The sequence below is a fragment of the Ambystoma mexicanum genome, chromosome 9 (assembly GCF_040938575.1).
Source record: "Ambystoma mexicanum isolate Mex_15411 chromosome 9, UKY_AmexF1_1, whole genome shotgun sequence".
Classification (NCBI taxonomy): domain Eukaryota; kingdom Metazoa; phylum Chordata; class Amphibia; order Caudata; family Ambystomatidae; genus Ambystoma; species Ambystoma mexicanum.
The window spans coordinates 783,891,553-783,912,532 of record NC_090931.1 but is presented as its reverse complement, the minus strand read 5'-3'; the positions used below and the strand labels follow the sequence as shown (position 1 = coordinate 783,912,532).

At 41.9% G+C, this 20,980-nt stretch overlaps 1 protein-coding gene across 3 annotated transcripts in view; it reads left to right on the top strand.

The window, feature by feature from the left end:
* Positions 1 to 20,980, top strand: part of GTF3C3 (general transcription factor IIIC subunit 3) — a 598,047-nt gene that overhangs the window by 183,456 nt on the left and 393,611 nt on the right. The gene's annotated exons all lie outside the window — the stretch shown is intronic.

The following is a 20,980-nucleotide window of genomic DNA, read 5'->3' as shown; positions in this document are numbered from 1 at the left end:
CATTTTTAGTTTTTAATTGAGGTTACTAGTCTCTCTTCTTGCTCTGTCAGCAAGAAGAGAATTCCATAGGCAGGCTCATCCTGCGCTGATGGAGCATTGGACCAGATGTTTTATCCTGAAAGTAGGAGGCAATAGTTTAGTTGCAGGCCAAGATCTTCGTGTTCTTGAGGGGCAGTCGTGGTAAGTTATGCAGCATTTTCAGTAGGGATTTTAAAAAAAGAACTTGTGCAAAGAGCATGCTCTACAAGCACATGGATGGACTTTGGCAAGATCTGCCACCATTCCTGGGTTCTTCAACTGGCTCCCGAAGTCCATGTCTTTAGCTCATCTTGTTCCAGGCAAACACATTTTCTTACATGTGAGCAAAAGAGACAGTAAGCTAGTAAAGTGCCATGTTGTTGTTGAATGTGGCGAGGGAGCTCAAGAGAAATGGTTTCAGCAAACTGTGACAGAACACTTTCCCAGAGTCAGTCTATCCATCTTACTGCAAGGGTGCAGCTACTGGCTAATCTGGCTCGGGATCAAACTCACTGCATGAGTAGGTAAATATCCTCTGCATTTCAAACTGGTGACAACTCTCTAAGAAATCTAATTATTTGAATTTATTTAATTTCACTGGGACTATTTATAAACTAGGTGGTCTGATAACGCTTTGTTCCCTGGTACACAAACTTTCATTTTCTGGGCTTTAACAATGTAATGTATTCTGTATTCGTTTTAATACAGTTAGTTATTTTCAGTTGAACAAATTGGACTTAGTAATGACCTTAATGACCGGGAAGAGAAAAGCCTGGGAGGATGTTGCAGTGTTCCGGTGACATGGAGTTATCTAGTTATCTCTTTTATACATGTTTAAGGCATGGATCTCATTGTCAACATTTATATAACAATAATTATAAAAATCGCCCATTAGGTTAAGACATATTTTCTTGATGCTCTGCTTCAGTGTGCTGCACTTATTTGACTCGTGTGCTAGCCAGCATATAATAAAATGTCAGTATGTGCACTTGCAATTGACTTCCTGTTAGGAGGGTAGTATGAGGTAGTCTTACTAAGAACAAAAATCTTTTAACATTTTTCATTAGGATAACAGTAGTTTGGAGAATTTGTTGCTGCTACACTGTATATGTTTGTGCAAATGAATGGAAGTTGAAGGGGATGAAGTATTGTTTTTTAAACTGACATTACAGATTAGATTAATTTTGTGTTTGGAACCCAATTTAGTACAAGTATTTCTGAAAGGTAGCAAGCGCTCCTCTCCAGAAAGAACATAGCCTGATAACCTGTTCTGAGATGAGAGTTTGCAGCATACGCTTTTTGCTCACTGTACCTTTCACAGATGGGAAATATCCATTTGCATATCAGTCTTTGTCCCGCCCAGATGGGCAGTCCAGCACTGAAATGCTATGGCAATTCCTCTCTGAACAAGAGTACCAAAGGCAACCCCATACACACGTTTCAGCCTTGTTGGTCCTCATCAGTGAGATGAAGCTTTGCATCTCTTAGCACAGTGAGCAGGGAGTCCACGTCTGGTTGCCCCCAGATAACTCAGGGTGACCAACCCCAAGTTCCTTGCAAATATTTCAAAAAGGTAGCAGGCGCTCCTCTCCAGAAAGAACATAGCCTGATAACCTGTTCTGAGATGAGTTTGCAGCACACGCTTTTGAATATACTTTCCCATAGCATATTGCAGGAGGTATACTGAAAATGCTCATAGAGCCACTCTAGGTATTTTTGTGGTCTGCTGATTAGGCTGGACATAGTGCCACTAGATGTCTGAGTGTCTCAATTTCATTGGGATGATTACAAAATCTACATGTTCTAAAGATGTGTTGATTTTAACCTTCTTCCAGTAATCGCACAAGTCAGCCAGATGTTTAGCCTGTAACGCAAAAACATAGTTCTGTTTTTTGAGCAGGGAAATCTTAGTAGGTATGGTTCAGGATTTTTCACACTCTTGGTTTCAAAATTGTTTTCCTTAAAGAGCTTGTATTGCATGCATTGCTGCCTAGTGCCTATCCAATCATGGAGCCCGAGATTCTTTTTGGCACGATTTGGATAATTTGTTTGTAAATCCACCGAAATTCCAGAAGCTAGCATGGTATTTTCAATGTGCTTCTTCAAAGGAACTATACTCTTCACAGTGGAGCTTTTTAGATGAGTGTTCGAAGTCACTAATAGTGACCCTTCCACTTTGCACATGATGCATTTTTTGTAAATGTTAAACATTTTCCATGTACACATCGCATTAAGGATAATAATCCCAATTTGTGTTGCAATATGCACATTGGGACACTGAGGGGCAATGACAAAATTCTTTTCCAAAAATAACCTTCTAATTTTGTCCAATATGCTGTAGGTTGGTGAGCCCTGGTTTCTGCTCCATACGTAAGCACCAGGATCACATTTTGTTTATGAAATTGGATCACCGGTTGACAAGTACATTTTCCATATTTCCTGTGTATCATCGTAGCTTGTGCAGCTGCTTTCTTTTTACATTGTCCAATATAAGGGTGGTCCGTAAGATGGTTATTTGTGCTAAGTACAAGGTAGCAGTACACATTGATTACTTCTACTTTACTCCCATAAAGACGGCAATTACGTTTTTTCAAGGGCCAAGAGGAGATTTTGCAAACCTTTAGGAGTTTTTGAAAGCAAGACTAAATCATCCGCATAGAGTAGCCATGGTAATGCATGCTGTCCCAATTTCGGGGGATCCGAAATTACTTACTTTATATATTGGTAGATAGTCTGCTATGTAGAAGTTAAACAAGGATGATGCTAAGATGCATCCTTGTTTTAACCCTCAGTAGGGGGTATAGACTTAGATAATATACCGTCGGGTGACAATCGAATTTGTACTGTTGTATCCGTATGGAGTTGGGAAACCAGGGCTTGTGTATGAGGAGGGCACTTTGCTCGTTTATGTTTGTCAAAAAACCTGCTTCTCGATACGGAATAAAAGGCAGCGTGGAAATCAACAAAAGCCATGTACAATGGTTGTTTAGTGTGTAAGCCGTGACTTTTTGAGAATACATAGTGTCAACAGATTGAAGTCCCCAAACCTGGAATAAAGCCTGGTTGGTATTTATCAAAAGGTTGCTTTCCTTGACCCAAATCGCAAAGTCTATTAGCAACAGTCTCGCAAAACTCTTGTCTGGTATATCTAATAGGGCAATAGGCCGATAGTTTCTAGGGCACTCACAATCGTCTTTCTTAAATATAGGGACAACGATTGATCTCTTCCAGGTTGGAGAAATTTGTCTTTGAGTAATGACCCTCGAGAAGCTGGCATATGAAACCAGGGCCCATTTGTCTGGATGGGTTTTAAGCATTTGTTTGGTAAGGCCATCAGGACCAGGGGCACGCAAGATGCTCAATTTTTTTATTTGCTGCAGTATGTCATCGTCAAATTGCAGGTTGTCATTGGTGGTCCAAACACATGTATTCTCCACTAGCACCTGATTACTATGTGCGCATAGCTCTTGGTAATGTTGGACCCAAGTTTCTTCATGCACAGAATTAATCTGATAAATTATTTGTCTGACTTGTTAAGGGGCATTTAGCAATTTCCAAATGTTAGCACTATATTTAGATGCTATTGTCATGAGCATCTGCTTGTATTGCCTCTGATAGGTGACTGCCTGTTGGGATTTTAACTAGTTCTTGAATTTGGTTTTCAAAGTCCGAGAGGCAAGGCGCCTAGCGATCATAGTCAAGTGAGACAGGCGTCTTAGCTCTCTGTGCAATTCCACTTTTTTGTTGTTTATTTCTTGATCAAAGACTTACTTGTGTCAATAAATCGGTCTTTGATTCAGCAATAGTTGCAATTTGAATAGACTCATGGCTGCTACATAAAGGCGCTCCACTTTTTTGGTTCTTGATTGAAATGGCATGGGGCTTCACAAAGGCATTTTTCTTGGTCTGTCACTAGAGGGGCTGACCATCTGAATATATTGCGCCCACTTGAAATCTCAAGACTAGGGGCATAATAGTGTTGAGTGATGGGAAGGCCTGGTATACTGCCATTTCATGGTCAGGAGATCATGATCGCTTTGTGTTTGCGGAAAATCTGTAATGATGTTTAACATACTTCATTGAACAAATATGTAGTCAATGGTGGCAGATTGGTTTCCAGGTTTCCATGTTGGTTTTGGCAGTATGTCACGTCTGAAAGACCCATTAAGCATCATATTGTGTCTCTGCCATCATTTCAAGCCACGTTTGGTTATGCTTGTTTATAATTGGAAAGGCGCCATCAAAACAATGTATGTTTAGGTTGCCAGCTATTAGTATATACAATTGTAGTATCATGCATGATTAATTCTAGCATTTGATCCAGATGTTCAAGGAATAGTGATTCCAATATGCCATCATGATTCCAGTAAAGTTTGATGATCGTTATATTGATCATTGGGGATTTTACTTTCACCAATTTGCATAAATGTTTGGACATGCCCAAGGTTCTAGTATTAGACGTGATATCGCGCTAACAGCAACCATCAATCCAGCTGAGCGTCTACCATGGGCATGAGTCTGGGCAGGTAACAAAGATAGTATATATCCATGCCACACAGATTAGTCAGAGAGCGATGTTTCCTGTAAAAGAATTATGTCAAACTCAAGGAAAGGATTATGATCACAGCGAAGATGTTTCAATCCTCTCGTTTTCCACGATGCTAGGTTAAGTGAGGATGATTGAGATTTCCAGGGTTGCTATACATCACACGCTAATATCTTGGGATGTGAGTGGTTAGAGATCCATGAGGCATGTTGCATGCTCGTGTGCTCCGTGACAACCTCATGCCATGTGTCAAAGGCACCTTTCGTGTATGTGACCCTCAGCAAGGTGTTAGCGGTCAAGGTTTTATAGGTGAAAAAGTTGTGATTCTCCTGGTTTGTAAACGCCTCCTCTTTGCGAATGTGATCTTGATTCAGGAGGAACACCATATGGAATAGGGTTATTTTTGCTTTCCATATGGTGTTTAATGCAATTCCCGATGGAATCCATAATCTGACTTGAGATAGGTCTGACTCAACTAGAAATCTATCTGATGAGCAGAGGTCTTCTAGTAGTTGGATATCGCTATGGATGCCCAAAATGCTAGATCTATTTAGAGTGTAGGTTGTAAATTCTCCACCTCTGCATTGTAATAGCAGAGAATGATGGTTCGGACAGATTGTGGAGGCACGTTTCCCAAAATTGGTATCTATATTTTTCATTGTTTCCAAAGTAGCATTTGTAGTAGATGACTTAACATTAGTATTATTACAAGGTGTATCAATGAAGCCACCTTTCATTGCAGACCCAATTCCATGGCTGTGGGAGTGGGACATGAGGAAGCTAAATGGGCATTTGCAGCGTTCACAAGCTCATTCCCCTTTTGTTCGAGAGTGAGGAAATTGTGTTCGCGAATAAGAAGAGGATGAATCCTCTTACTGTTTGTAAATGTCTCTAGTTTTGTTTTAGATACTAAGACTAGTTGTTAAGTAGACGTGTCTTTCAATGAAATAGTATTATTATTCATTTGCTCAACTTTACATTCTTGTAGCTGCTTTGGTAGATCATCAATGAATGTCATTGTGAGGTAAGGATCTCGTCTGTTCTGCATTATTAGGTTCAGCTACAGCCAATACACCATCATGTGAGGTATTTTGGATGTGCAAACACAAAACAGCTGGGGCATCCAAAGTGTGCAATAATGGACCTTGGGGCTCTATTAGCAGCACACTCTCTTGTGTCTATTGTTTATTTATGTTTCTTTCTTTAAGGTCTTTTTCCTGAAGAGCTATGTGTGCAGTGCCATTTTGTAATTGAGCATTCAAAAGCGTCATCAGCAAAATCATTATTCTTGAGTATTTGCTCTTGCAAGTTTTCATATAGTTTGGTCAATGAGGTCAATGCTGTGTTCATTGTCCCCAGTGTAATCTTCAAGAGCTTGGGGGTGAGTGTTTGGGGAAAGATAATCGACAAAGTGTAGGATTAGCAAACAAAATATATAGAGCTGACGAAGAAGAGTTGGAAAACATGATAGGTGGACGTGATGGAGCAGAGAGTGGAACTGAAACCTGGGGGGGAACAAGTAGGAATGTCATCAGTTATCTACGGGGGAAAGCGGAATTGAAGCTTATGGGGCACGATTAAGATTGTCATCACGATTAGCTGCGGGGGAAAGAGATGGTTCAGGGACAGAGGTAAAATCCCTGTTCTCAAACACACATGGACAAACTAAAGCCTCAAGTTGAATTGCATTTACACCCATCAAACCTTCCGCTCGAGTTGCAGCCCCTTGGATTGAAGTCAGTTGACCTTGTTTTCTAGTGGATTGTACAATGTTATTCTGGTCTAACATTTTGGGAGTTAAAGCCTCCATGCAAACAGTTCTGGCAATGTGACAGTTCTGTGCGCCATTGAGATTGTGAACCTGCGCCATAATGATAGTCGGTTTGCCTTGATGGTTTACCTCATTGAGTCTCGTTTATTTGATAAATATGTGGCGCTGTCAATTGGAAAGGCAAATAATTGATGAGCGAACATGGAGTCCGAACAAGACATATGGGGTTGTAAAACAGGTTCTGAGTTACTCTTAATGTCATTCAAAGCATGTTTAGCAAGATTGGTAGATGAGGCTTGTGCTGGAATTAAAAGCGTGGTACATCCATTTGAGTGAAATCCCAGTGAGTCTTTCAACTGACTCCGTGTTGTTTGTATTGACTCTAACGTATGCCTGTAGTTCTACAGTTGCATTGCTTGCGCGAACGTGATGGTAATGGAGAGGTTAGCGATTTCAGCCCTCCATTAATCAGCACATTTTGAACCATTTCTGCCTTTCTTGCATGCGATACAGCAGAATTCGGCATGTGCGATTTTAAAGTGTAAACATGTGCCATGCTCACAGCAATTAGCCCTTGCAAAAAAAAAAAAAAAAAGAAAGGAGGGGGCTCACCAACTCAACTGCACTCCACAAAGCACTCTTACAAATGCGCGCCCGGCCTGTGCTTAAGTAGTCAAGTCAGTATGAAGGCGGAGCTTGTGAGCAGCACAAAGTGGAAAAACACAAAAACCCCACATATTTAATCCACAGTAGTTCAGTTTTCCACATTCAGTTCAAAGAGTCCTGCCTGCTGCCAACTGCACTCCTCAAAGCACTCTTACAAATGCGTGAGTATTATGTGTACAGGAAGTATAAATCGTGTTCTGCTTGGATTGTTTTGCAAGAAGGGGCTTTTGGGGTTTACAATGAGAGGAATTTTGGAAGTGCCAACAAGCCATTAGGAATTTTGGAATTAGAGGGTCTGCTTCATTAGGAAGGTAACAATATCGCATTTCTCCTGATGGGGTCACCACATCTCCTTTGGAGATGAGATCTCTCTAGTAAGGAGAGAATACATTATGATGTAATGGAATGTTGATGCAGAGGTTTCATGTTTGGTTCTAAATTGGACAGTTGGAGGAGAGAGCTGAAGGGAAGTGAGCCCATGAGATGTGGGGTCTTCTTTTCCTGTTTATTAACCTAAATAAACCCAATCATATAACTTACCTGCTTCCGCCTCATCTTCATAACAATGGCGACGAGGATGGGATGCGAGGCCATGGAATGCAGGTGAAAAGAATTTGAAGAGAAGACCCTAGCTGAGACTAGTCGCTCCACAAAGCCCAGTTTCCAGAGAGAAGCCTGTGAACTGGGTCCCGCTCCTGCTGCCGGAGCACCCTTCAAGGCCATCCAGCGTGTGCCGGTGCGGCGCGAAGAGGCCCACCCCTGCGCCTCGTGTGCGGCCTCTGAGGTTGAGCTCAAACTACACTGCCCAAACTACACCATTTGAGAGCAACCACCTCGCAGTTCGTGGCTGCCTGCTCGGATGTGGGACCGGCTGACGCGATACGCTGCTGCGATTTGAGCTCCCCAGATTGGATCGCCACGCGTATTTTCCAAATGAGCAGGCGCTGTCAATGAGGAGAGGTTGCCGGCGTCCGAAGAACCCCTGGGAAGGCCGCTCCGCTTTCCCGTAGCGTGAGCGGCCACTGAGCAGAGGTCTGCGTGTCGGCTGCTCCGCTTCCCTTCCAACGTTGAGTGGCCGCCGCGCGCAGGCCTGCGTACACACACACCTCCCCAACTCACCGTAAAGTAAGTGTTTAGAGCTTGCAAATTAACCCGGCGCAGCGCTCACAGTGCTTGCTCAGACGGCAGAGGGAAGACGTGGGGAGCGGACTCGTAACAGAGTACCGCATTTCTCCTAACGCAGGGACATGTGAGAGAAAATTACCGTGGACCGCGTTATAGAGGGGCATTCACTGTTGTTAACGTATTTCCCCTAAAGCAGGGACATTTGAGAGAGAAGTACCGTGGGCCGCATTAAAGAGGGGCATTCCCTGTTGTGTGTGAGGATCCTGATAAAGAGTCATGCGTAGTATCAAAGCGACAATGAAAAGTTAGAAAAAAAAAAACAAGCGGACCCACGGAGAAACATTATAGTGTAGACAACTGTGGCGGAAGTCATACAGTGCTAAAGTAGTTCCCTGAAGAGGAAGGGCATAAAAAGCACATACTAAGTGACATTCTAAAGCCAAGTGAGATGGCAGCTTTGCCGGGAATATCGGGACCCCCCATTTTTATGCCTGCCCCAGGCGCGGCAAGAATTATGTGGCCCCAATGGCGAAAGGGTTTTCTGCACTATATGAAAGCAGCTGGCGGGTCAGCTTATTCCAGCGAGAGGAAGTTGGCTTTGTTGTTGCATTTTTTGGGCTTCGAGGGTCAAAGAATTTTTGAAACTCTACCACAACTTGTAAATGAAGGAAGCGGGGATGAATTAAATGAGTTCGGGTCCGCATTAGTGAAGCTAGATAGACATTTTAACCCAAAAAGGAGCACAATTTTGGAAAGGTACAATTTCCGGATGCGCACACAAGCTCAAAATGAATCTGTCGAAGATTATGTGACTGCATTGCGACATCTGGCTCTTACATGCAAATTTCAAGGAAGTTTCGATGAACATATTCGTGATCAATTCATGACACATTGTCGATCCAACAGGATACGAGAGGAGTTGTGGCTAAAGGATGAGCCAAGTTTAGACGAGGTATTGGACTTGGCGAAACGTGTGGAGCATTCACTGGCATGTGTGGCCAAACTTCACAAAACTGAAGGAGGGGAGTCCAAAGAAAATAAACCAGAGGTGTTATCCGTAGCAGAGGGAAAGAACAAAAGGAAAGGAAGAAACAGACAGTCAGGGAAGAACAATCCGGAAGAAAGGAAGGGTCAAGATTATACGCAGAGATGTGAGAAGAAAGAGGATAGGAAGGACGAAAGGTTGTGTTATCGGTGTGCCAGTGCAACACATTTTGCATCCTCCGTGGTATGCCCAGGCCGGAAAAGTATGTGCTCAAAATGCAAAAGGAAAGGACATTTAGCATCGTGCTGCAAAAACTACCAATTTGGTCAGACGGGCCAACGAAGAGTCCTGTATGTAAATGAAGAAGAAGATGGAAGGTCATCAGAAGACGAAGTTGTGGTGCCATTACAAAATGTTATCGTGAATACAGTAAATGTTGTTACTAATGGTGGGGATCTTGAGGATTGTGAAAGACCTTATGCTGTGGTAACGGTGAATGGGCGTAAGGTGTCAATGATGGCTGACTCTGGGTCGAAAATAACTTTAATATCCAGGGTTGCCTTTGAGTGCGAGATGAAAGGGGTGGTATCCGAGTTATTGGAGCCTGACATAAGTCCAGGAGGATACAACCAAGATAGCATTGATTTACTGGGTTATGTGTGGAGTAGATTCGAATTCAAGGGACGCAGTTGTGATGGCAAAGTGTATGTCACCAAGAAGGGGCAATCTTTATTAGGATGGAGAGAACAGAGGAATTTGGGGATCAGACTTGATCCCAATCACCCAGAGCAAGTGCTGCAAATTTTTTTTAATTTTTTTTTTTATTTTATTGGTTGGTTGATAATCAACCTTTCAATTTAATATATAACGTAATTAATCACACAAAAAAAAAAAACACAAAAATTTTCTTTTTAAACAAAATAGAATCAACTCAAAATCAATATACAGCACAAACCCTACAACCCCACTACTTCAACATTCAATTATTTCGCATCAACAGCAAAAAGTAATAAAATCACAATTCATATATATACATCATCTGAGTTTTCATCTTAAAAATCAATCCAAAATAGGTTCAAATTTCACATCGTTAAAACCACTAATAATCCACCAATAAAGGGGTGTTGGTTACATAACACATGTCATCTATTTAGGGAAAGTTTAAGCTATACATTCAATTATCTCAAGATTTAGGGCTAACAGAAATTGGACTGTGGCTATACGAACAGCTTGAAGAGGTGAAGAGAATATTCTAAACCAAAGTACATCTTTAGTTAGACAGTTATAATTTTCATATAATTTTTAAAAAAATTTATAGCGTAAATCCTTTAGTGAGGAGCAACCTACTATCAAATGTTTTAAAGTTTCCTCGCACTCTGGTAATTGACAAAACCGACAATTATTTTCTTGTTTTGTTATTTGACCTCTTCGAGCTAAAATTTCTCTAGTGGGCCATAAATTAAGTCTAAATCGAAGATAGTTGTTTCTAAAATGGTGGGAGGGAAATTTAAATAAATAAGGGGCTGCAGCTCTCATTCTTTTCGTACCAAAAGGCAGACCGCAGTAATCTTTATACTGCGAGCAAAGCTCTAAGGTGCAGATCCAGTCATGCTGATATAGTTTTCTCTGGGCACGATTGGGATTATTTAAAAGCAGTTCAATAGTTATATCGGCCTCTACTAAAAGATTGGTAACAAAATTTCTCCACTTGTTGGGAAAAAAATGTGTAGATTTCAACATATATATGGCCAGTATAAAAGATAGATCTGAACAATTTGTGCACAGCAGAAGTTTCCTCATTAGTGAACACAGTTTCCATGCATAAAATACGAACAATGAAAGAGCACCCAACTCATATCGTATCAAGGGCCCTGGAGTTGAATTCGGTAACTTAAACACTGACCGCCAAAATTTTGCCTCTAATCGATCCCAAAACACACGGTCTCTTGGTATTTTAGTTTCTGAGCCGTATGTTATTATTGGTAAAACTTTTTGCGCATAATATAACAGTACCTGAGAACATGTAAATTTACCAAATTTTTGTAAAAGGACTTTAGCTTGGCATGTTGATGTTTGCAATTTTTGTTTTATATCCTGCACATAGGGGATATCGCACTTCTGATTGCTAATAATCACTCCTAAATATTTGTATTGTGGGGTGATGGAAATAAGCTCTTCCTGAAAAGTCCAAACGGACGATTTTAGGGGACGACATTTTTTTTTTATTATTATAGCATTGCATGATCTGTGTTTTGCTTAAATTAATAGCCATATGATTTCTTTGAACATACAATGAAAGCCCTTGTATCAGCCGCTGTAAACCAGCCGGCGTTTTAGAGATTAAAATAAGATCATCCGCATATAATAACCATGCAATTTGATGAGACCCAAGTTTTGGGGCATCTGAGTTGATATCAATAAAATTCTTACCCATGTCCAATATAAACAGGTTAAAAATAGTAGCCGCCAGAATACAGCCCTGTTTCAGACCTCTTGCTGTCGGAATTTTAGTAGTTAGATGCCCAGCTAAAGTGGTTCTTATCTGAATTGCAGTCTTTGTATGAAGCAGCGCAATCAATTTAATTAGTGAACCAGGACAGCCCATTTTAATCAATTTGCTAATTAGCAGATGTCTATCTATTGAATCAAAGGCCTCTTTAAAATCTACGAAAGCTAAAAACAAGGGCTGGTTGAGATATTCACACTTAGCTTTAATCGCATTGATTGCTGTAATATTTATTGCCGTGCCTTTTCCTGCAACAAATCCGGTTTGAAATACATCAGCATTACCAGATGTTTCAATCCATGCTCGCAAGTCTCTAAGAATCAACCGGGCAAAAATCTTGCCCGGTGTATCAAGAAGGGCAATCGGTCTATAATTTGAAGGGTCTTGTCTATTACCCTTCTTGAACACCGGGACAATAATAGAGAGAGACCATGATTTAGGCAATTGTTGAGTACGCATGATTGTGGTGTAAAGTTGATACAGAATCCTTGCCCATAGGTGCGGATCTTGTTTCATCATATAGTTGGATATCCCATCTGGACCAGGGGCACGCGAGCTACTAGATTTGGTAATAAAAAATAAGATGTCTGCTACTGAGAATTGCAAAGTAAAAACTCCTGGATCACACTGACTAAGTGGTGAAGTTGTAGTCTCAGGACAGGCATACAAATTTGCGTAATGTTCAACCCATTGGGCCTCTGCCACATCATTGATTTGTAATGAAATCTGCGTATTAGGGTTGGTCTTGTTAATTAGAGCCCATATTTGCGCAGAGTTTTTTGATCCCATCTTTTGGAGCATCTGTTCTCCATCAATTTGGTAAAGAATAGCTCGGTGGGCCTTCATCCAATTTTTATGTTTTGTTTTCAATGATTTAAGGGCTTGCCATTTTATTTGGGAAGGCAAAGACAAAACTACCTTTTTTTCTCTTCTAAACCAGGTCTTTTGTAGCTGTACTTCCTTGTTAAAAGAATGCAAGGGAAAGTACTTTGTCTTCACCTTATTTGTTGTAGCAAATGTATGCAATAAGTCACTATACTCAAGTGACTTGTTAGATCCTAATGTCTTTTCATACACAATTGTTTGTTCGAAGACCCTGGCAAATTTTGCCAAATTGTATTCAGTCCAGTGTAGTCTATTCATACCTTTATTTACTAATAGAGGATGGTATGTATTATATATCTCCTCTTTTCCCTGTGGAGCCGTGCAGTGCCATTTCACATTCAATATGTTGTGATCACTATCCTCAGTAGAGATCACACAAAACAACTTAATATCAAAGAATAGTTCACGATTAACATAAATAAAGTCAATAATTGCACCGGAGTGACCTCTTTTCCACGTATACTGTGGCGGGCTATCGGCCGGACATGAACCATTTAACATAACCAAGTTTTTCGACTCAATAAAGGTGTTCCATAGGACCAGTCTGCTATCACTGCGATTATGGGGAGCATCCAGACCGTGCAAATTTAAGTCGCCTGCCAGAATAACATGCGGGTATATAGGGAGTTTAATAATCTCTGACCATAACTCTTCCAGATCTTTAATAAATGTTTTGGTGGACATTGCAACTGGATTCCAATATATATTTACAATCGCGTATTTTTGTTCTCTTATTGTGATAATTATCAATTGAGTATATCGGTTTGGCGCAGACTGGTGTTCTAGAACAACTTCTGAGGACTTGTTTAGGGCCACAAGGAGACCGGACATGGGCCGACCTTTCATAGATCGTATTGCCGGATTAAAAACTATTTCAAAGTTATCCCACACTGGCCGCTCCGTAAGCCAAGTTTCTTGAAATAAAACAATATCATGCTGCGATAACTCATTGGAACCATTCCTCAATAAATGCCCATGTCCTCGAGTATTCCAGCTTATCATAGACAAAAATGGTGGGGGATGTTGCATGGTAAGTTATGACTGCTTTGATACAGATTGAAACATTGGATAGTAATTTTGATTGCTCGACTGAGCGCATAAGCCCTGTCTCTGATTAGAAATGTAAGTCTGCAATGATGGATTTTGCACCGCAGGAATAGGAACTTGATTTGTCGCATCAGTGAGAAGCTCAAACCCTAATTCATATATTTCTCGTTTAGCAAGCCACAAAGTGTTTAACACAACTCGTGAGAACACCCAAAACCGCGCAACAGAGAGATCATTATCGCAGATAAATTCCACCAGATCAATATCGGAGGATTGCAGATCGTCTAACGCAGGGATTTCAGCTAGGATTGCAAGTATACTGGAGCGATTTAAGTCATACTTCGCATAAGGTGTATCTCTGCATCGAATAATCAATGGATATAACGGTTGTTTGGATGATATTTTTGAATTTTTTGATGGTAAAGACTGAAACTTGTCAGAGTGCGGCCAGCTTGTACCCAGTGAGTGGTTTTGTCGTTGAGGATGTATATCAACCCTTGCAACAGGGCCAGCCGGATAACGCAAATTTCCGAAGTGTCCGCAAGTCATGATGGGTGCATGTCGGAGTTTAGGAATGTGTTCAGTGAGAAGTTGGGAAAGGTGAGAGGGTTTCAGCACCAGATAACATTGAAAAAGAATAGTATGCCTACTGTGTCGAAACTTAGGCCGGTGCCTCTAGCTTTGAGGGAAAAGGTGCAAAGGGAATTGCAGAAGCTATTGGAGGCAGGTGTGATTGAGAGAGCTGGGGGGGTTGAATGGGTATCCCCAGTGGTAATCGTGAAGAAAAGTTCAGGTGACATAAGGTTATGCGTGGACATGCGTGAGTTAAATAAGTGCGTGTTGGTGGACAGACATCCCCTGCCCAACATGGGTGAACTGTTGACCATGGTGGGTGGTGGAAGATTTTTCTCTAAGTTAGATATGACATCAGCTTATCATCAGGTCGAATTGGTGGAGGCGTGTAGGAAAGTTACGGCTTTTGTGACGCATGAAGGTGTTTTTCAATTTAGGAGAATGCCATTCGGCCTGGCGTCTGCTTCATCAGTATTTCAGAAGATCATGGATCGGTTTTTGAAGGGACTGAAGGGAGTGTTCTGTTTTCAGGATGATGTGTTGGTGACTGGTGTAACGATGGAAGAACATGACAGGAATCTATGCAAGGTTTTGAGGATATTTGAGGAGAGAGGTATAACTTTGAGAGGTGAGAAATGTAAATTTGCGGTGTCGAAAGTGGACTACCTAGGACATGAAGTGTCAGGGGATGGAGTTAAGCCCAAGGAAGATATGATTAATACCATTAAGAGTGTTGAGAAACCTAAAAGCAAGAATGAGCTGCGCTCTTTTCTAGGAATGACGGAATTTTATCACAAATTTGTAATAAATTATGCTGATAAAGTACAGGAGATGAGAAAGATTCTTAAGAAGGGTGCCGAGTTTGAATGGAATAGCCAATGTGACAGGGAGTTTAACGGGATAAAGGAAGAAATAAATATGGCTGGTCCATTAGGGTGTTTTGACACGAGGAAACTAACCATGATCACAGTTGATGCTAGTGAGAGTGGACTGGGAGCTGTGCTATCTCAAAAGCAGGAAGATGGTTCTGAAGAGGTAATCGCCCATGCATCGAGGGGTCTCAAGGGAGCAGAGTTGAGATATTCGGTACTTGAGAAGGAGGCATTGGCATGTTTTTGGGCTGTGGAACGTTTCAGAAATTTTGTGTGGGGAGTAGAGTTTGTGTTGCGAACGGATCATAAACCCTTAAAAGCCATTTTTGAGAATAAGGGTCTTGACAAAGTATCTCGGAGAGTGGCAGGGTGGGTTACCAGGATGCAGACACATTGTTTTAGAATGGAGGTCATTCCCGGGAAGGAAAATGTTTTAGCCGACAGTCTATCAGGGATAAAAGTGGCAGCACCCGAGAGTATGGGAAGTGAGGAAATGGAATTAGTGTTTGTCAACACTGATGGCATTGTATCCAAGCAGGAGTGGTTGAACGAAATGGAAAGAGATAACATCATAAGGAGGGTAATCACATATGTTGAATCCACGGTATGGCCAAATAAGGTAGAGTTGGCGGAAGAAGTGAAGCCGTTTTGGGAGGTGAAAGATGAGTTGTCTGTAAATGATAATATTTTGTTCAGATGGGGTAGAGCAGTGGTTCCGATAGGTTTAAGAAAGAAAGTGGTAGATTTAGCGCATAGTGGTCATATTGGGGTTACCAAGACCAAAGGAGTGTTAAGAGAAGATTATTGGTGGCCGGGCTTTGACAAGGAGGTGGAAGATCGTTTGGCAAACTGTCAGTTTTGTGTTAAGAGTGGAAAGGGAATAGCGGCCAGAAAACAACCTTTAGTGGATGTCGGTCTTCCGTCCAGAATATGGTGTGATATAGCCATGGACATACTAGGTCCCGTGGAACTGGGTTATGCCCAGGGAAAGTACATTGTTTTGGTGGTGGATTTGTTTTCCAGATGGGTGGATTTTAAGGTCGTGAGGGAGATCACGAGTGAAAGTATGATAAAGGTGTTGCAGGAAATCTTTGCAAGTGAAGGTTTGCCTGAGACCGTATTGACTGACAATGGTCCCCAGTTTATTGGAGAAAAATTTGCTAACTATTTGAGGAAGTGTGGGGTTGGTCATAAAAGAACTTCATTGTACCATCCCGAGTCAAATGGTGTGGTTGAGAGAATGAATAGGTGTGTGATGGAAAGTGTACGTATGGGAGAGGAGTGTGGTTTAGACAAGCTAGCTCTAATACAAAATAGAATGTGGGCCCTGAGGATGGCGCTGCATTCTACGACCGGTATATGCCCATTTGAACTCATGAGGGGAAGGAAGCCATATTCCATGGCTTGTCCACCATGGCTGGGAAGATGTAGGGAGACCGATCTTGTTGTGGATGAAGTGAGAAGATTGTTAGTGAAAAAAAAATCAAATTGGGTCAAGCGCGAAAACTTGAAGAGAGGAAAGAAGGAGTTGCGTGTGGAATGTGGTGACTGGATTAGGATAAAGAGAGCAGTGATAAGGAGGAAGGGGGAGTCTCTTTATTCGGATCCTGTCAGAGTGGTGGCAGTCATGAAAGGGGCTGTGCGAGTTGCGGGAGGGCAAGTATGGAACAAAGATAGAGTTGCCTCTGTGAGGAGAGGAGATATGTGAAAGCCATAAGCGGGGATGTGCCCAGGAGAAAGAAGAAGAAATGGCAACTGAGCCGCCCATGGCGTTTAGTTTTGATCAGTTTTTATTGTGTATTAGTTAGTGTAACAAGTGTGAGTTGAATCTATCGTATGAAATGAGACGTAGTTGCTGTAACATGCCGAAAACTAAAAGGCGATCAGATATATATAGAAAAAAAAATAATGAAGGGAGATGTGTTGTATCTCCTTTGGAGATGAGATCTCTCTAGTAAGGAGAGAATACATTATGATGTAATGGAATGTTGATGCAGAGGTTTCTTGTTTGGTTCTAAATTGGACAGTTGGAGGAGAGAGCTGAAGGGAAGGGAGCCCATGAGATGTGGGGTCTTCTTTTCCTGTTTATTAACCTAAATAAACCCAATTATATAACTTACCTGCTTCCGCCTCATCTTCATAACATGTTCTGCTTGGATTGTTTTGCAAGAAGGGGCTTTTGGGGTTTACAATGAGAGGAATTTTGGAAGTGCCAACAAGCCATTAGGAATTTTGGAATTAGAGGGTCTGCTTCATTAGGAAGGTAACAATATCGCATTTCTCCTGATGGGGTCACCACATCGCCTCAACAGCTATCTCCTCCCATGTGATCCCTCCTCATAATACCTGCCTCATAATGACCCCCAGCGTCAAGATCAGGTAGCGACTGCCTTCTCCTGGCCACATGGGAGGAGACCTTAGGCTGGGGATCAGTGATGACTCCACGGGTGTCAACACAAAGGTTGGACTGGGGAAGACACGCACTGGCTCCTTTCAGGCTTGATGTATACCTATGCACTTGGCAAAACAGAGGTGATAGCTGGAAGGCTTAGGATTACTCTGAAACCTCTGGCAGTTGCTCTGACTATTGCTCTTCGGAGCAGCCTCGTCAGATCTATCATAGACCGCGTGCCTCCTGATGGAAATTCTATTCAGCTGGTGCCTTGAAACACAAGTGATATCATAACTTCCACAAAGTAACAGTATCTCACCAGTGAAAGTGCATATTTCCATGGTTCATAAGAAAAAAGGAAACAGCATGCATGCTTCAAAGCCCTTTTGTGGCAACCCACCATTCAAACTCTGCAATACAATGTTCCCTCTAATTATTTTTCTCTAAGTGCGGAAGTTGTAGGCTTTTGTGTGCACATTATTTTCCATGTGCCGAACTAAGGAGGCGAGATATTTTGTGAGCATACATAGTTGGTGAGCTATTATCTCTGAAGAGAGTTTAGAAGGGAATTTCCCCCTCCCCAACTTTTGCAATTCTTCACAAATGTGTGTAAAAGGTAAATTTTACTGCACTTTTTCCAAAGAAATATGTTTTTAAAAGTTGTATATTTGATTATAAACAGAGCTCATCAACCAGTCCAAGTCTTCAACATCTGCCACAGTACCTAGCAAAAGTACTCCTATATATAGAAAAATGTTTATGCACAAAAAAACAGTATAAACAGTAGTTTTAGTTGTGGCTATTTATTTGTTCACACTGCTCAGACAATGCAGAATGTTTTATATAATTGGAAAAAAGGACAGTTGTGTGTATCACAAACAAAAAAAATGTTGCCTATTACAAATGATGTGACTGGCAAAAAATTCAGACATGATACATTGGGTCTCATTATAAGTTTGCCGGTCCGGAAACAACGGTGCTGGTATGCTTACCAGCACCCTTGTTTCCGGATCGGCAAACTACGGGTTTGCCTGCCGGAGCCGATGTGCCCGACAGGTCTGACCCAGCTGAGCACAGCGGGGACGGCAGGCAAAGCCATGACAGAAGCACCGGCACCGTTGACAACGGTGCTGATGCTTCTGTGTCCCCATTCCCATGGAGTCCCCGAGACTCTATGGGAATTAACGAAATTGCTGGCGCCTGACTTCCTGACCACCGGACTTGGAATAGCCCAGTGGCACTCTGCAGTCAGGCGCCAGTAGCTTCTACGGGTCTGGCGGCAACCCACCGGCAGCACTACCGCCAGACCCTTAATGAGGCCCATTATTTGCCAGATGTCAGCTAAAAGGAGTGCAACAATTATGCCAATAGCATGCCCTACTTTAATTAAGTAACTCACGGGGCAAGGTGAACATACCTCTCATTAAGTGTGTCAGGGTGATAATTGCATCAGAATAACTACATCAAAGAGTATGATATTCAGAATTCCTGTGCCTCTGTTCACCATCAACATTACATTGTCCTGTGAACAGAGCAGTGACAACACCTATTCAAAACCAGCCGTACAAATAAGATGCATACATATCATGTAATTTGACTCTGTGAAAACAGAAAAATGTGCCAAACAAAAAATTTGAGAGCACAAATAAGCCTAACAAAAAAATGGAAAACGGTGAACAAATCCGGGCCTAAGACCTGCTTCTTCCCTCTAAGTTGCACTTCTATTTTCAAATCATTGACCAGCAGAGCAGTAGCGTAGAAAGGAGCTCTTATAATATTACTGGCTGATTTCAAGAGGAAATTTAAGGGGAAAGTAATAAACCTTTGACAAAGCTGGTTACTTTTTATTCCCTAAAATACCATTTAATTCCACGTAGCGAGTAAAGTCTGATCAGATCCCTGCTTGTAACCCTTACATGGGGAAGTGAAATGACTGGCCATAAAATACTGACTATAGGTTTTTTTTTCCCCCCACCCTTCCTTGCCCCAACCTGGAGGAAATTCTCTAAGGACCTTATTGAGTTTTTTTTATGGGCCCCCTTTGAAGGAGGTCACATAGATTTGCCTTTTAAGTTGAATGCAGCAATGCTCAGAGGTACAACAGATGGAGTGGGTTCTTCTGTAACTAGGGGACCATCTTCTGCAATTCCCTGTTGTCAGTTGAACAAAATGAATGAGAATGTTAGATGCACTAAACACAGAAAACATGATTATTGAAAAGCCCTCAACAGCTGAGTATAGCAAAAAAAGAAGGTGCGTTTTCCTAGACTGAGTTTACTATCACATAATGCAAATGAACACTTTTCCTTCACGGTACTGTACAGACCAAATATTTGTCTTGTTTTTTAAAAGTTGCTGATTAGTTCTTCACCCCCAGCAGTGTTCTCCTGCACTGATCTCCCCTCATCCCAAGATCCTGTGCTGGCCTCCAATAGTAGTTGACAGAGCTCTGTAAAAAGTGAGGTATTGTAGTAGTAAACACTTGCTGGAATATTTGCATACCCACAATACTTTGCCAGCAAGATATATTTAAAGCTTCACAATGATATTATGGGCAATTTCTATCTGCTGCTCTTTTTTAATCTCCTTCCTCCATGTTGTGCAAGAACTCTGAACTGGCCTGCTTTGGAATAAGCGCTATAGAAAGTAGGATGATCCATCTGTGATGTCAAGATAAGTTATTGGGCAGACATGCTTAAAATACTGTTGGGGTCCTTACAAGTGTGGTAGTGCGGTAAATGCAGTGATAATTCCGTTACTGGCACTTTTATTGCAACGCCAAACTACAGGTGTGCCGGTGGAGGTTACCTGATTTACCTCCAGCCAAGAACTGGAGGTAAATCATGCCCACACCGGAAAAATAAAATACTGGTATTCCCCTCCATGGAGTCCTATGGGCCTCCATGGAATGGTGGGGAAGGACCACAGTTGCCAGTGCCTGGAATATCCCAGTAATATCAAGATATCAGGCACCGATAACGGTAGGTCAGTTTGCTGGTATCCCGCTGAAATTACCAGAGGAATACCGGCAAACTTATATTGACCGCCTGCCTCTTTCTTCTAATCCATGTTTGATGTCCCAGGAAAGCGAAATCGCCACCCCTGGCGTTTAAGAAACACTACATAGCCGGTGCAGCCACAAAGAAGGGAAAGAGAAGTGAATAAATAAAAATAAATAAATAATAATAATAATTTTAATTATAATATTAATAAGCACTACAGTAACACAGATAGTTACTGGCAAGAAACATACAGCCCAGATAGTGAGGTGGGCTTGCTTAGACACCTGTCTCAGGTATTTTAGACACACAGCTGCCTCCCAGAATGTCGGAGTTCGAGTGGAGTGAACATGAGCAGTCTCTGGACTTAGCTGACAGCTTCAAGGAGGTGCTGGGGAACTCACTAGTGGAGGCCGTGGCACAAGGGGTGACACCCCTACAAGAAAGGCTGGAAACATTGGAAGCAATTCTACACCAGCCAAAAGATGGCACCGGCATAGCAGATCGCACACACACACACAGCCCTCTCCAGCAGGGACTATGGGGAGTAACCAGGCCCATAAGAGGAAAGCCTCTTGTGACCCCCAGGGCCCTC